The following is a 14,380-nucleotide window of genomic DNA, read 5'->3' on the forward strand; positions in this document are numbered from 1 at the left end:
AATTTATTTCTCATGTCAGTCTCCCACCTGCTAAACATAAACTTCACAAGGACAAGGATCTTGACTGTTTTCTTCGCAGAGGTAACCTGACTGCTTACGGTAGTACTGGGCATGTGGTAGGTTTCTCCAGAATATTTGCTAAATGAGTGTGGGCCAACATATTTGGCCTAGGCTGAGCTATGTTCTACCTACTATAAATTATGGCCAGTAGGCCTAAGAGTTTCAGGGTGTCAGACTCTTTCAGTAAGTGCCTTTTCCCAACCATATAAATTCACTGAAAAGTTTTCTCTCAAACATGGTCCCTGGTTATGACTGACACTACAATTAAAGAAGCACCGAGGTACTCCCTCCTTAATGGAGGTATGTGGGCCTACCTATTCCCACATTTACAGCCAGATTTTCAGTAAGGTAGAGTGGAATGGGTTAGGGGATATTTTAGTCAGTTTGGAATGCTATAACAAATAGTCTGAATGGATTAAAAAGCAAACATTTATTTCTCACATTTTTAAAGGCTGAAGGTCTGAAATCAGGATGCCAGCATGGTTTGGTCTGGTGAGCACCCTTTTCCAAGTTGCAGACTGCCTACTTTTTGTCATATCTTCATGTGGTGGAAAAAGAGTGGGAGAGTGGTCCCTTTTTATAGGGCACTAATCCCATCATGAGGGCTCTACTCTCATGACCTAGTTATCTCCCAAAGGTTTTATTTCCTACTACAATCACATTGAGGGGCAGGATTTCAACAGTTGACCATTGCGGGGAACATTGTGTCCAGTCTCTTGCAAGGTAGACTAGGATGGGGACAGAAATAATGCATTTCAACTACTAGAACACCATAGATGTTACTGGGGGCCAGACTAGTCTCATTCGTTGCATATAAAGGTCCATTATTTTACCTGTTGAGTTGGATGACAGACTGTTTATATGCTCTTGAAAACTCAGTGAACTGTTAGAAGCCCTTAATTGTTGTAGTCTCCCATAATTGGATACTGGGATACAGTATCCCCTCCACTTCTTGATGATGTAAACCTCCACTTATTTAATCATGTATTTTTTTAAGGAATGCCATGGATCCAAATGTAAACACCAGAAACTCACACAAGTTCAGTTAAGGAACAATTTATAACATATTTCAAGTATATCAAAGGTCTTCAGTTTAGAGATTGAAGTACTATCATGTTAATGAACCTCTAAAAGAATCATTTCTCTGTATTGGAAACATCTGTGATTACCATCCAGAGAAGATTCTACATACCCTGGAAGTTCAGTTTCATGAAACATTACAAAAAGGGTAGTTACCTTGAATGGTGTGTACCCAGCCACACTGGGGAAAAAAAAAAAAAAAAAGTCTTCTTTTCCTTTACTAAGAGCACAGGGGTACCTTAGAATGAGGTCATGGTGTGTTCCCTCTTTTGCTTTCTGAATTGGACCTTCAGCCATTCATCTTTTTAATCAAGCTGCTAAGGTAGACTAAAACTCTGCAGTGATTTAAAATATTCAGTCCAAGGAGCTATTATTATAGGATTTCTCTGTGTTGGAGAACTTGTACTCTTCTAGGCTTTCAGATAATCAACGTGGAAAAAAAGAAGCCACTTGTCTTGGATTGCCATTAAACTTTAAACTCTTTTACTTATAACATTGAGTGATGGATTGAATTGGAATACAACCAAATTTCTCTGGAGGTTACACACAAATTCTGGTCACTGGAGTAATGACAGAATTGACAGCCAAATACTTCCTTCCATCAGTTAAGTAAAGAGTGAAATAAACTGTTTACATAGTTTTGTCTTACATTCTAGATGAGAGGTGGATGCTTCAGGAACCTTTGAAGCCAGAGAAAATGGAGTATGGAATCTTTGTGGCTATAATTTGAGCATGTTTATTGTCATCTGAAACTATAAGAGCTCCAAAAATTCTAATAGTGTCTTCTAAATTTTTATGAGATCGAATGATACAAAAAAATAAAATCAAGAATTCTGGATCCAGAGATGTAGGAAAAGAACATGTAACTGTTGACTTTTTTGAGCCAGCTATACTCACACATATTTGGTAGAGATGGGAACCCATCCACTTATGGAAACTTCCAGTTATTGAATCGGGTAAAACTTAGATACATGTTCTTGGTTTGGTTTCATTTTCGGGACTCCATTTAGTTTCCTGAACACTCAGACTGGTGTCTAAAAGGACTAATTGATAATGTTTAGGGAGCATGGGATGAAGGGTTAAAGAAGTACACATTCGTAGTTGATAGATTGTCATGGGAATGGGGAGCATGGCATAGGGAATGCAGTCAGCAGTAAGGGAATGGCTAGGTGGAGAGCCAGAGGAGAGAGAACAATTCGAAAGATCGTTTCATAAACTATATAAATGTCTAACCAATGTATTGTATATTTGGAATTAATAACAAAATAAAATTTTTAAAAAGCACAAGTGCTTTTCAAGTATGAGATAGATTCACATAAGTTTAATTATACTGAAAAGCAACTTGGGTAGATAAGGTTGAACATTATTTATGATTAATAGGAAGTGTATTTTTTTACTGTTAAAATATATGTATTTGATATGTGTTAGTAGTACTCTTTCTTCACTTCTGTTAAAATTAAGATAGGTCACAAAATATTACAGTATAAAAGAATGATGTCATTCACACAACCAACTCAGTTGCATGAAATGTAGTAGGTTTAAATGAAAAGGACTAATCGATAGGTGAGAGTGTTATTTTGGTCTTCAAGCCTATTATATAATTCACTGATACAGTAATAACCATATTTAGTTGCAATCAACCAATAAAACATTATAAATTCAGATATATTAGTTTAATTATTTGACCGACATTCAAATAAAATGGTCTGGTTCTAGAAAAATCTTTTAAAAATGGAAGTAAAATAGGTACCTCTCCTTCCCGGCTATTGGAGGTGGGGAATGTGTTTGCACCTTTTTACTTGAGAAATTTAGATTTAAATATATTGATTTAAAAAAATTCATTCATGTATTTATTATGTAAGAGATATAGTAAATGTCAGCAGTGTTCCAAGGGTGTTTATAAATTGAGTAAGACATTGTCTTTTTTAGTACAAATTGCATTCTAATTACAGCTATGACATATATACAAATAATTATCTCTCCAATATGTGGTAAATTAGACAAAGTCGTATGCTTAAGAAGCTGTGTAAGCAAAGAGACGACCTAATTCTGGAAGGTCAAAGAGTAGTTAAGGAATCGGAGGTAAGGGCTGTTAGACAAGGGCTATGTAAAACAAGTTCAGCGATTCTTTTCCTTTTTTTAATTTATTTTTTATTATTATTTATTTATTTATTTATTTTCGGTGACATTGGTTGATGAAATCCAGTGAGTTTCAGATGTACAATTTATTGGTAAGGCGTATATATTGCATGTGTATTCATCTCCCATAGTTAGATTTCTTTCTGTCACTACATATTTGACCCCTTTTACCCCATCTACTTCTCCCCTCTCCCCCCACCCCCACCTTCTGGTAACCATTATTATCCATGTCCATGAGTCTCTGTTTGTCCCGTTCCTTTATTGCTTTTAGGTTTATATCCCACATATAAAGGGTACCATGTGGTTTTCAATCTTTTCTGTATGTTTTATTTCAGTTTAGCAGAGTCACAATTATATGTGATAGAATTTGAAATACATGACATACTTTAATGTTTAATTGTATTCATTATTATACTATTTTGGCATAAATGAATCACTTTTGATATGATTATAACTTTTTCTTAGTATTGGTTTAGAAATTTGGTTACTTCAGGTATATTTATTACATTATAAAATGTTTCATTTTGTCCACAATTTTCTGCAAATAATGACTGAGACAATAGCTTTTTTTTGTTCATAAGGATAAAACTTTTAATTTTGTGCTACATTTCCTATCCTTCACCAGGGTATAATTATATATTATGGATGTGAGCTCCAGAAGTTTTGGTATAATTTAAGCATATGTCAACAAATTCTACAGCCTGTTATACAGTCTTGACAATGCTGAAAATCTTTAGCATGGTAGTTAACATTATTGGATGGAGTTGTTATGATCTGAATGTTCATGTCGCTCCCAAAATTACATGTTGGAATTCTAATACCCACCATGATGATGTTAGAAGGTGGGGGCTGTGGGGGTGATTGGGTTATGGTGGTGGACCTTCATGAATAGGATTAGTGCCCTTATAAAAGGGACCCCAATAAGTTCTCATACTGTCTTTCCACCATATGAAGATAAGACAAAAAATAGACAGTCTGAAACCAAGGAGAGGGCCTTTGCCAGAATGCAGCCATTCTGGAGCCATGTTCTTGTACTTCCAGACTCCAGTACTGTGAAAAATAATTGATTCTTGCCTATAAATCCAGTTTATGGTACTTTTTTATAACACACTGAACAGATTAAGATAGAGGTGAATAAATTTTGCTTAAATACATTCCAATAAAATTTGGATTGAGGAAAGAATTTCTCAGTTTACTTGGAAAGAAAAACTATAAATACAATTTTGATTGGCAGTCTTAATTCAGTATTGTACAAACATGGAACAGTTCTCTTATATAAAACAAACAGAAAAGATACCAAGTTTGTCCTTGTGGGAAGCTCCAAAGCTAATTAAGAGGAAGGATTACAATTACAGTGTTTAACGTTTATTGCATATTTGCGTCAGATACTGTTTTAAATGCTTTTCATTTAATCCTCACGAATATAATGTAGCAACTGTTATTATGCCTGCATTATATATACGGGTGTACCAAAGACAAAATCTTGGTTTCTTCCCATTTCTATATTTTATTCAATATCTTTTAGGTAAACTCAATTTTATTACTACCTTCCCAAGATAGCATTTGTATGCCTGATAGAGAGGAAATAACTGCTTATATCAGCTTGTAGGTACTGGAAGGACCTTTAGTACATGTTCACCCTCTGGACCTTGATTTAGATGAAGTTCGGGCTCTTATGGGATTCTTTCCCCCTCGAACTGGTGTCTTCAGAGAAATTGCTGATGAATATATGCTTTGTACCCATGACTTTGTCAGGGACAAGGGACTCTCATGCTGCTTCATGTCCAACTTAGTTGCTATCAGTGACAACTTCTGAGAGTTAACCTGTATTTTCTGTCACCTGATTGATATATGACTCAAGGCTAGTCACTTACCACCCACCAGGGAACCCCTATTCACACACACACACACACACACACACACACACACACACACACACACACACACCAAGCCTAATGACCAAAACTGTTTTCTATTATATCAGACACATGTTAATTTTGGGACATTACACCTTCCCCACCCACACAAATGACCAAAACTGTTTTCTATTATATCAGACACGTGTTAATTTTGGGACATTACACCTTCCCCACCCACAAAGGAGTTAAAGATAACACTATAATACTGACTCTTGTTCTCTTTTCTACTATGTTACACTGACTTTTTTCCTTTGCTACCTCAGGTCGATGCACAATCACCATCTATGGAGTTGCTTCAGCATCTTCACACACAGAGCCACACAAAATCGTGAGGTCCAATTCACTGGTTTTAGCCTTCCTTTCAACCTGTGGGAAACCTCTCACTTTGTTATTTTAGCCCAAACTAGGAAGCCGTGTTATACAACAGTGAGTCCTGGCAACTCCTTGATTTTCATCTCTCTTTCGATTCACTCAGTTCTATGGAACAGGGGAAGGCTGTCTGCTCTCTTCCTCTCTGGAAGGGATTGCTCCCGTCAACTTTTCCCCAGTTCTGAATTGCTATCCAATCTGTTCCTTCACTAAAATTCTTCAACAAGATAGCATCAAGTATTTTGGAGATCCAAAGTTGTTAGTTCAGGCTGAGACTTAGTAGTCTAAGCACAGATCTACCTCTGCATTATCCTGGGATCTTCATAAACAGATAAGCTTTCAGGACCCCTTTCCTTACCTGTACCTGAAATTGCTAGACTGGAGATCCTATAGGCACCTTCAAGCTATAATAATCTAAGTTTCTGAAATGCCTAAAATGCTTCCATTGAAAAAAATGTTTTTCTATATTTAACCATCCAAACTAATTTGCTCCTTTAAAACTTCTCAGGCTTTCATATTTCTATGAATGCATTAAAATAAATTTTTTGTAAAATATGTTTTTCTTTGCAATCTTTTATATTAAACATAAATGTCCCTGGCTGTAATATAAAATTATCCTCCAACTGATTTAGAGGGCTAAGAAACAGATCTGTTGACGTCTTAAAACATGTAAATTGCTAATTTCACAAAGGTGGGAATTTTTCAGGCTGGTGAAATATTTTTCTATGATCACATAACAGCAAACTTAGTATATGTGCTCAAGCAAATCTACTCAATGATTCCATGTATGGTTTTTGAGTGAACCAATTAATTAATGAATAAATAATTGCACATTTTATTCTAGTAATTATTGTTATCCTGTGCTATTAAAAAATAATGACATATGCCTTCTACTATTTGTTTAAAATTATTTATTTTAAAGGAGTATACTTCTATAGAAATATTTTGGACCCTATATCATACAGTTCTTATAATAATTTTGATTTGCACTGAGCTGATGAAATTGATACACTCTCACGTTAAAGATGGCATCTTTCATTGGTCCATCATTTTAGTGTTTCTAATTAATCTGGAGACGAACACCACACACTTGTAGACAAAACACTTACATCAGCATCCAGAGATTTAGGAATTAGGCCCAATGCAAACACTTTCTCTTAATTTAATTTATTATTGCATAGTATGAACAGTGATTCAGAATTTTACAGGATGTTCTGTGCTGGTTTTATCAAGGCAGCTAATAACTTACATGTCTAAGTGGTGCCTGTTGAAATAAACTTGGACTTGGTGTAGAACTTGGACTTAGCTGCCTCTTCATGAGCTTTTAGTTTTAATTAAATGTCACACTCAAAATAAATGATGAGCGAATTGTTCCTGGTCTGGTAATGGACTCAAGGCCTAACTACTGCCTAAGTACAGATTGCCTCACTCATCACTCAGGTGACATTCCTCAGTCTAATTGGCATAAAGGGATATTTTCTACTTTTATTTACATTAAGTGATATATGAAAACGTTGACTTTAAAATTAAAATATAGAAAGATGTTTGCTGTTTTATAAATATTAAGGTATCACAATTCTTTTACTTTTATTAATAAACTATTTTGATGAGCATTTATGCACTAAAGTATATTTAAATTATGTTTAGAGTTGCAACCTCTATATCACCTTAAGCTTATATTATATGCTATTCAATTTTAAACAATGTATTTTAGGAAAAATCATATCCGTTTTCAAAACAAAATATATATATCTTTTAATCAGCATAAACGTTATGTCACACACATTTTCTCTTCAATATGTATTCATTTTAATTTTTTGGTAAGCCCAGGTCTTTAAAGATTTGCTTAGTGCTGTGTTTCAATGACAGATGAAAGTGTAATGATTATAAATATCTTGCCTCCTCATTATGGTCTTTCTAGACTCACCATTTTTTAACATTCCCTTACAGATCTCATCTCCACTTTTAGTTCTCTCTTTCTTTATTTCTAAACCTGATTTGCTCTTCTTTTCATTCACATTGCCTAATTTTAACATCAGTTAATTTTTGAGTACCAGTCATTTGGATGGCATTTTTGTATATTTTACGTTCACTTGTGAAATACATGTCTTGACTGAGGTACACAAACACACACACATACACACTATTACTGAACAATCACACAATCCAGGTTGCAAGACTTTTTACTCAAAGTCACAATATGTCATTACTTATTCAAATTTTTATGAGTTTAGCAAGACATGCTTTTCAAAAATAGAGTAGTCTACAAAGAATAAAAAATAATTTAAAAGTGCTTTTTATTGAATTCAACCAATAGAAACATTCAAGGAAAGATTTTAATTTTTTTGTTTTATTTTACAATAGTATCACTCCATTTATGCACTAATATTTTGGCATGAGACTCTTTTTCAGATCATAAGCTGGGTGGACAGACTAAGATGAATAAGGTATACTTATTTTTTCCAATAGCATGTAGTCCAGTGGAGAAATAGGCATGCAAACAAAATTGAGCGTGTTAATTGCTACTGGGAAATAGCACTAAATGAACTTGATAAGGGACTATAATGCCATTCAGATAGCATGCAAATGAATTTTTTGCTTATTTAAGTCATAAAATTCTTAAATATTTTAATGTGATGCATTAAGTGCTCTATGAGAAAGTACTATAGGATTTTAGGATATTTTGAAAGGTATGGTTTGCTGACCGGAGGACTCATGTAAGTTTTAACGAAAGTGATAGGCAGGGCCTGAGATGAGAAAAAGGAGAAAGGCAAACCAATGAATAAACAAGACAAACAAACAAACAAATCATAGACAGAGACAACAGTATAGTGGTTACCAGCGAGAAAGAAAGGTGAGAGGGAGGCAGAAAATGGTAAAGAGCCTCAAATATACAGTGACAGAAAGAGATTTGACTTTGGGTGGTAAACACACAATGTGATGTACAGATGATGCCTTATAGAATTGTACACTTGAAACCTATATAATTTTATTAACCAATGTCACCCACCCAATGAATTTAATAAAAATTATTAAAAGTTATAATAAAAAAAAAAGAGAAAGGTTCCACTAAATAAGGAAAACAATGCAAAAATAAAGAAATAGGAAAGTGGGACCTATTTGCAAAATTTCCTGGTAGTATAACTATTCTGTATGCTTTATTTTGATTTGGTTTTGCTTCCATACCTGGAAAGTGGCAGGAAATAAAATTGAGTAAAGTCAGATCATGGCCAGATTGTGAAAGATTTTACATGTTGCATGTGAAGGAGTTTGGTTTTATCTATACATAATGGGTAGTATGTTTATATTACAGAATGATAAATATGTAGGATTGTCACAGTATAACCCAGCGCTGATCAAATTTTATTTAATTATTTATTTTTTTAAACGCCTACAGCATCTGGTCTTCCTGGGTGGTCTCCCATCCAAGTACTAAGCAGGTCTGACTCTGCTTAGCTTCTGAGATCAGACGAGATCGGGCACGTTCAGGATGGCATGGCCATAGACCTGCTAATCACATTTTAAAGTGCACATGGACCTGCTGGGATCTTGTTAAATTGTAGATTGTAATTCAGTCAATATGAAATGGAAACTGAGATTCCTTTTTAAAAAAGAAGCTCCTAATTGAGTTATATGGCATTGGACTGGGGACCACTTTATAAGTAGCACTGGTTGGCACCTGGAAACTGCTTTAAAAAGAAAATCCCAGGTCCTACATCAGATATGTTAGATTGGAGTTTCAAGGAGGGTTCAAAACTAAACAAACAAAAATACACACATACAACAGAAACATACACACATAAGCACTTCCTCAGATATTTCTGATGAATCCTAATCCTAATACCTCACCTTGTGCAATTTTCCAGACAGCTCACCAGACCAGGCTAACAATAGTGAGAAATAAAACAAAGCTAGCAAGCATGCAAAACAGAAACAGATTTGAGAGATATTTAAAGGAAAAGTAAGTTGGATTTTATGAGTTTTATATTTCAGAGAGGAAAGGTGGAATCTTGAATATTTTTATTTTTTATGGGAAAAGAGATTCAATAGAAAATAATTTAACTTAAGATAGAGAATAAAGAATAGTATAAGACAGGAAGAGAATGTTCTTGAGTTTTGATATGCTGACTTTGAGAAATATGAAAGTTTTTTTTAAAGTAAAGAGGTATAATAGGTATTAGCAAATATGTTTGCAGACCTCGAAAATGGTAATAGATAGATACACACACATACATGCACATTTTATCTATACTTAATATATAGAAGGAATGGTGGGCAAATGGAAGATTAGTTTTGACTGCTTACAGTGGGCCAGATTATACTGGCATTTTTATTTTATTTATATATATATATATAAATAAAATAAAAATATATATACACATATTTATATAACATTAGTGAAGCAGTTAAGATCACAAACATTGAGCACAAGAAACACAAATGGCTGGTTATATATGGCTTCACTACATATTAGATTATTAGATGAGTGGCTTTTAGCAAATCCTAGGACTGTCCTTTGCCTCAACTTTCTCATGTCTAAAATAGAAATGATAGTAGTGCTTAATAGGACTTGAATAGCATTAAAAAAGTTATTTTAGGCACACTGCTTAAAATAATGCCCAGCATATAGTAAATATCATATATGTGTTTGCAGTAGAAAAAAGTATGTAGAATTCCAAGGGAAGAAAACAAAAAAGAGATTAGTAAGAAACACATATTTAAGGCATATGGAAGAAGAGATGAAACTGAAAGGACTAAAATAGGAGTAATCAGAAAAATGAGCAGAGGATATATAGAGAGAGGGGTCAAGAAATGAGGCAGTTAAAGAACAAAGGAATCAGTAGTGCCTATTCTTGATTAAATTCTTTAAAAATAAAAGCAAGCTGAAATTTGTTATTGGATTTTAAAATTAAAAGCTTGTGATTGACCATAGGAAAAAACAAACATGCATTGAATGGAGAAGACAGAAGTAATCATAATATACAGAATAAATAGTGACTAGGGATTTGGAGAATTTTTCTTTCTTTTTTTTTTTGGAAAATATGTAATGAAGACAAGTAGAATACACCATGGTAATTTGAGAGATAAGCAAGAAGAGAACAATTTTTCTTTTTATATTAATTGGTTATTTTGTTTTCTTTTTCATTGATTTCATTTCTTTATTTTTTAGAAAGAATGTGATTATACAGTGTCTATAGCTTGACAAGAATGGGCATATAGAAAGAGAAGCATTAATGAGGCAGACTAGTTGTTCTTAAAAGGAATCAGGTGACTAGCAACTGACACATTTATTTCCCTAACTTGGGGTGAGAAGATTGAAAAAATTTGAGGATAAATATAAAAATCATGGAAGTGGAGAGAAATTACACTAAGAAGTTCAACTTTGTCTTCTTGGTAAACTTAGCTGAAACAATTTCTTAAAAAAACAATTTTCATAAAATGTTCACAGCCATCAAATTTCCTAAAATGTTTGCTGGTAGAGTATTTCAGATTTAAATGATCCAAAAGTTCTGAATTTTCTTGAATATTGTGGCAATTTTCAAAACCTAATAACCCACTTAGGCCATTGTAATACACAGACATGAAAATTCAGTAATAAAAATGTGAATCATTATGTGCATAATTCTGTCAAAGAAAATATAATTTAAAAATAGATTTTCAATGAAAAAACTGAAAGTCACTTACTAAATTTAGTATAAATTCATTTATATTAAAAATGAAAGTCATTTTTATAGAATCAGTAATTTCGTATTATCAGTAATTTATAAAGACCTATGAGTAACACTCTAAAGTTTCTATAATAATGATGTAAATTCCTTAGTTCTCTTAAGTCCCTTGATATGGAGGCCAAGGGAAAAAAAGAGCCTGCTTAAAAAGTGTTGGAAGTCATTGTACCAAGAAAAATCAGCGCCTAAGTTGTCTCTGTATGTCTGTTGGAATTTTAAGTGAATACAACTCTGCTTTCTGTCAGGCACGCAGTAGAATGATTAAGTTGTCAGTTTTTGAATCTCCACAGATGATAAACTGGCCACTTGAAATGCTGCTGTTAAATGTTGTATCAAATTGCAAAGGGCTCTTGGTCTCCTGACAGAATTTAAAAATGCCAATGGCTTCATTGTAATTATATTCCCGTAAGTTAAGAAAGTCCCTTTCGAATATCTGCTATTTGATCTGCATGCTTACTTAAATTATGCATATTGATTTAAGCTTTGTTATGATAGCAGTTACCTTTGTTAATATGTTGCCTATGTTCTATTTTGAAAATAATTTTCATTTATGAAATAAATTACTACTTCATATTTCCCCCTCTATTTGCTCTTTTTATGAAATTCTTTTTCACCTTGATAACCCTTGTTTCACCCAAGTAGAAAAGCTTAACATCTTTTACTTTTCTCTTTAACACTAATGTTCTAATTGAGCACAGAGATAACTCCTATTTTTTTTATTTTTTGTTACATATATTCCTACCTTTTCATATTATTTGCCACCAGCCATCCCAGATAACTATTCCTTCAATAATAATATATCGCTAATATTCTACATGAGATCAACCTCATCTATATTGATCTACTCATTATTCCTTGAATACTCCTTGAACATCTTTGCCCTACCAGACCTGGAATGTCCTCTCTCTTTCTGTCTATTATAATACCTACCAGACCTTTTTTATTTAAGTTTTATTGCCCTCTATATAGACTTCTTGATTGTAAAACTCATAATAGCTATAATTGATATACATTATCTTGTTTTATCATTCATCTTTACAAATAAATTGTAAATCCCTTCATATAAGAACTATGGCTTATTATTTTTATACACCATAGCATTTAAAAGAGTGATTTTCAAAATGAATATAGTCAATAAATACTGATTTGGGTTAAAAAATTAATTTACCTATGTCTACTTTTAATATTGATATTACATGCATTTCTTTGAGACTAGTTCACAGAGAACATATAATTTTCACGGCTCTACTTTGCAGTCTCTGAATTAAAAACATTTTTTTTTTTTTACCTTAAGTAAAAATCTCATGAAGATACTGGTATTTTTGACTATCCAACCACAACTCTAATAGAAAAATATAATCAATTGACTGATTTATAAGGAATACCATTATTTAACAAATAATGCCCCTTATGTGAGGTGAATCTATGTAGCATTATATCCTTTATAGTTTTCTTCAAAATCATTATATCTATTCTAAATACATAAGAAGAGTAAAACATCAAAATTAGATTTTTCAGCATTTGTGAATGCTACTGATATTTTTCAAACCCCAATCCTAAACAGAAGTTTTAATTTGAAATGCTTAATATAGTTTTTCTTTAAATGAAATAAAGTTCCCATATCACTATCTAGTTTCATTTCTTTGTGCCTAAATTGAAACACTAGAAATGATGGAGAAATTAACTGAATAGATATCAAATATATCATTTCTGTCCAATTTTCTCTGAACACAACTTTTGGCCTTAGGAAATTATTTTCTTTTGACATTTGAGTCCAAGATGAGTCTGTTGGAGGTGGCCATGGGTCAAGGGTGGTCACAAGAAATTCTGAATGTTAAATACCTAAAGCAATGATTAACACTTGGTCTTAAATTTTAGTTCTCCATATTTTTCCTAACATGCACATATTTTAATGTAGCTGTAGAGATCAATTAGAGCCTTTGGTAAATGTGTTAGACTAGAGAATTATGTGTTTTCGTTATATACTTTTAATACCTAAATTATAGCACTGTCATCAAAATGTCCATTCAAAATGTGGTCTTGATTTATGAACTGATAGTTTATACTAAATGAAAATTAACCAAGTATTTTAATATAAATTAACTAATTTTAAGTTCAATTTTATTTTGTTACAATGAACATAAGTTATTCATTACACCCATCAGAAAATCAGTGCAAAAATTATACAGACCTGTAATTAACTTAAAGTGACTGTATCTTTCAAGGTCTGTCTGTTCTATAAACTCTTCCTTAAAAAAGCAAAATATGCCAAAGGTCAAAGGTGAGAATTATTTAAGTAATAATTGTCAGACATTCTGATATACTTAAATTCAATTTAAGGCAATGAAGTCATTCCAAAAATTTACATTGTTAATACTATCTTTGTTCTGTACGATAAGCTCTTTGGTGAGAGTTTGTACGTTATTCTGCCATATATTCATATATTATCAGTTTAGGAGAAACAACAGCAAGGTGATAAGCTTTCACTTCTGGGAATTTACGTTTAAATAAGGTAAAGAACTAAATATAATTATTGACAAGTTTCATTTATTTAGTGAAAATGCTTCCTGATCAAAAATATTCATTGATACCATAGATAGGGCTATTACAGAATGTTTTGCAAAGTTATTGAGACTTTAGTTTTGCTTTGAAGATAGAATGCAGCCAGCCATGTGGAGATGTGAGAAAAGAAAATTAAAGCAGAGGAAATAGTTTGAGCAAATGCAAAATGGTGGGAAAGTGTGAGTCAGTGGAGAAGGGGCAGAACTAATTCATTGTCTATAGCTGTAGAAGTATTGGGAAGGAATAATTGGAAATAAACTTGGGAAGGTAAGTTTTCTTTCAAGTAAAATTTGTATAATAATCAATTAATCAGATACAGCAAATCCACTCTGAATACTTTTGAGTAGGCAGGTGAAGTTAAAGTTTTACAAACGTATGCGTATGGCAACCTGGGAAATACTTCTATGGGAAAAGAGAAAGAAGAAATAAAATCAGAAAAAAAGAAATTTAGAATCTGATATATCACTATCTCATATTAAAATAAATACCTTACATTAAAATTGATGAGTTCATCGATTAGGGAAA

The 14,380-nt window shown here is 32.8% G+C and overlaps 1 protein-coding gene and 1 pseudogene across 2 annotated transcripts in view; one reads left to right on the forward strand and one right to left on the reverse strand.

The window, feature by feature from the left end:
- The window catches only part of NCAM2 (neural cell adhesion molecule 2), a 413,016-nt gene that overhangs the window by 226,219 nt on the left and 172,417 nt on the right, over window positions 1-14,380 (forward strand). The window lies entirely within an intron of this gene.
- Window positions 8,956-9,074, reverse strand: LOC112476888 (annotated as a pseudogene).

This window comes from Pteropus alecto, unplaced genomic scaffold (assembly GCF_000325575.1).
Source record: "Pteropus alecto unplaced genomic scaffold, ASM32557v1 scaffold81, whole genome shotgun sequence".
NCBI lineage: Eukaryota > Metazoa > Chordata > Mammalia > Chiroptera > Pteropodidae > Pteropus > Pteropus alecto.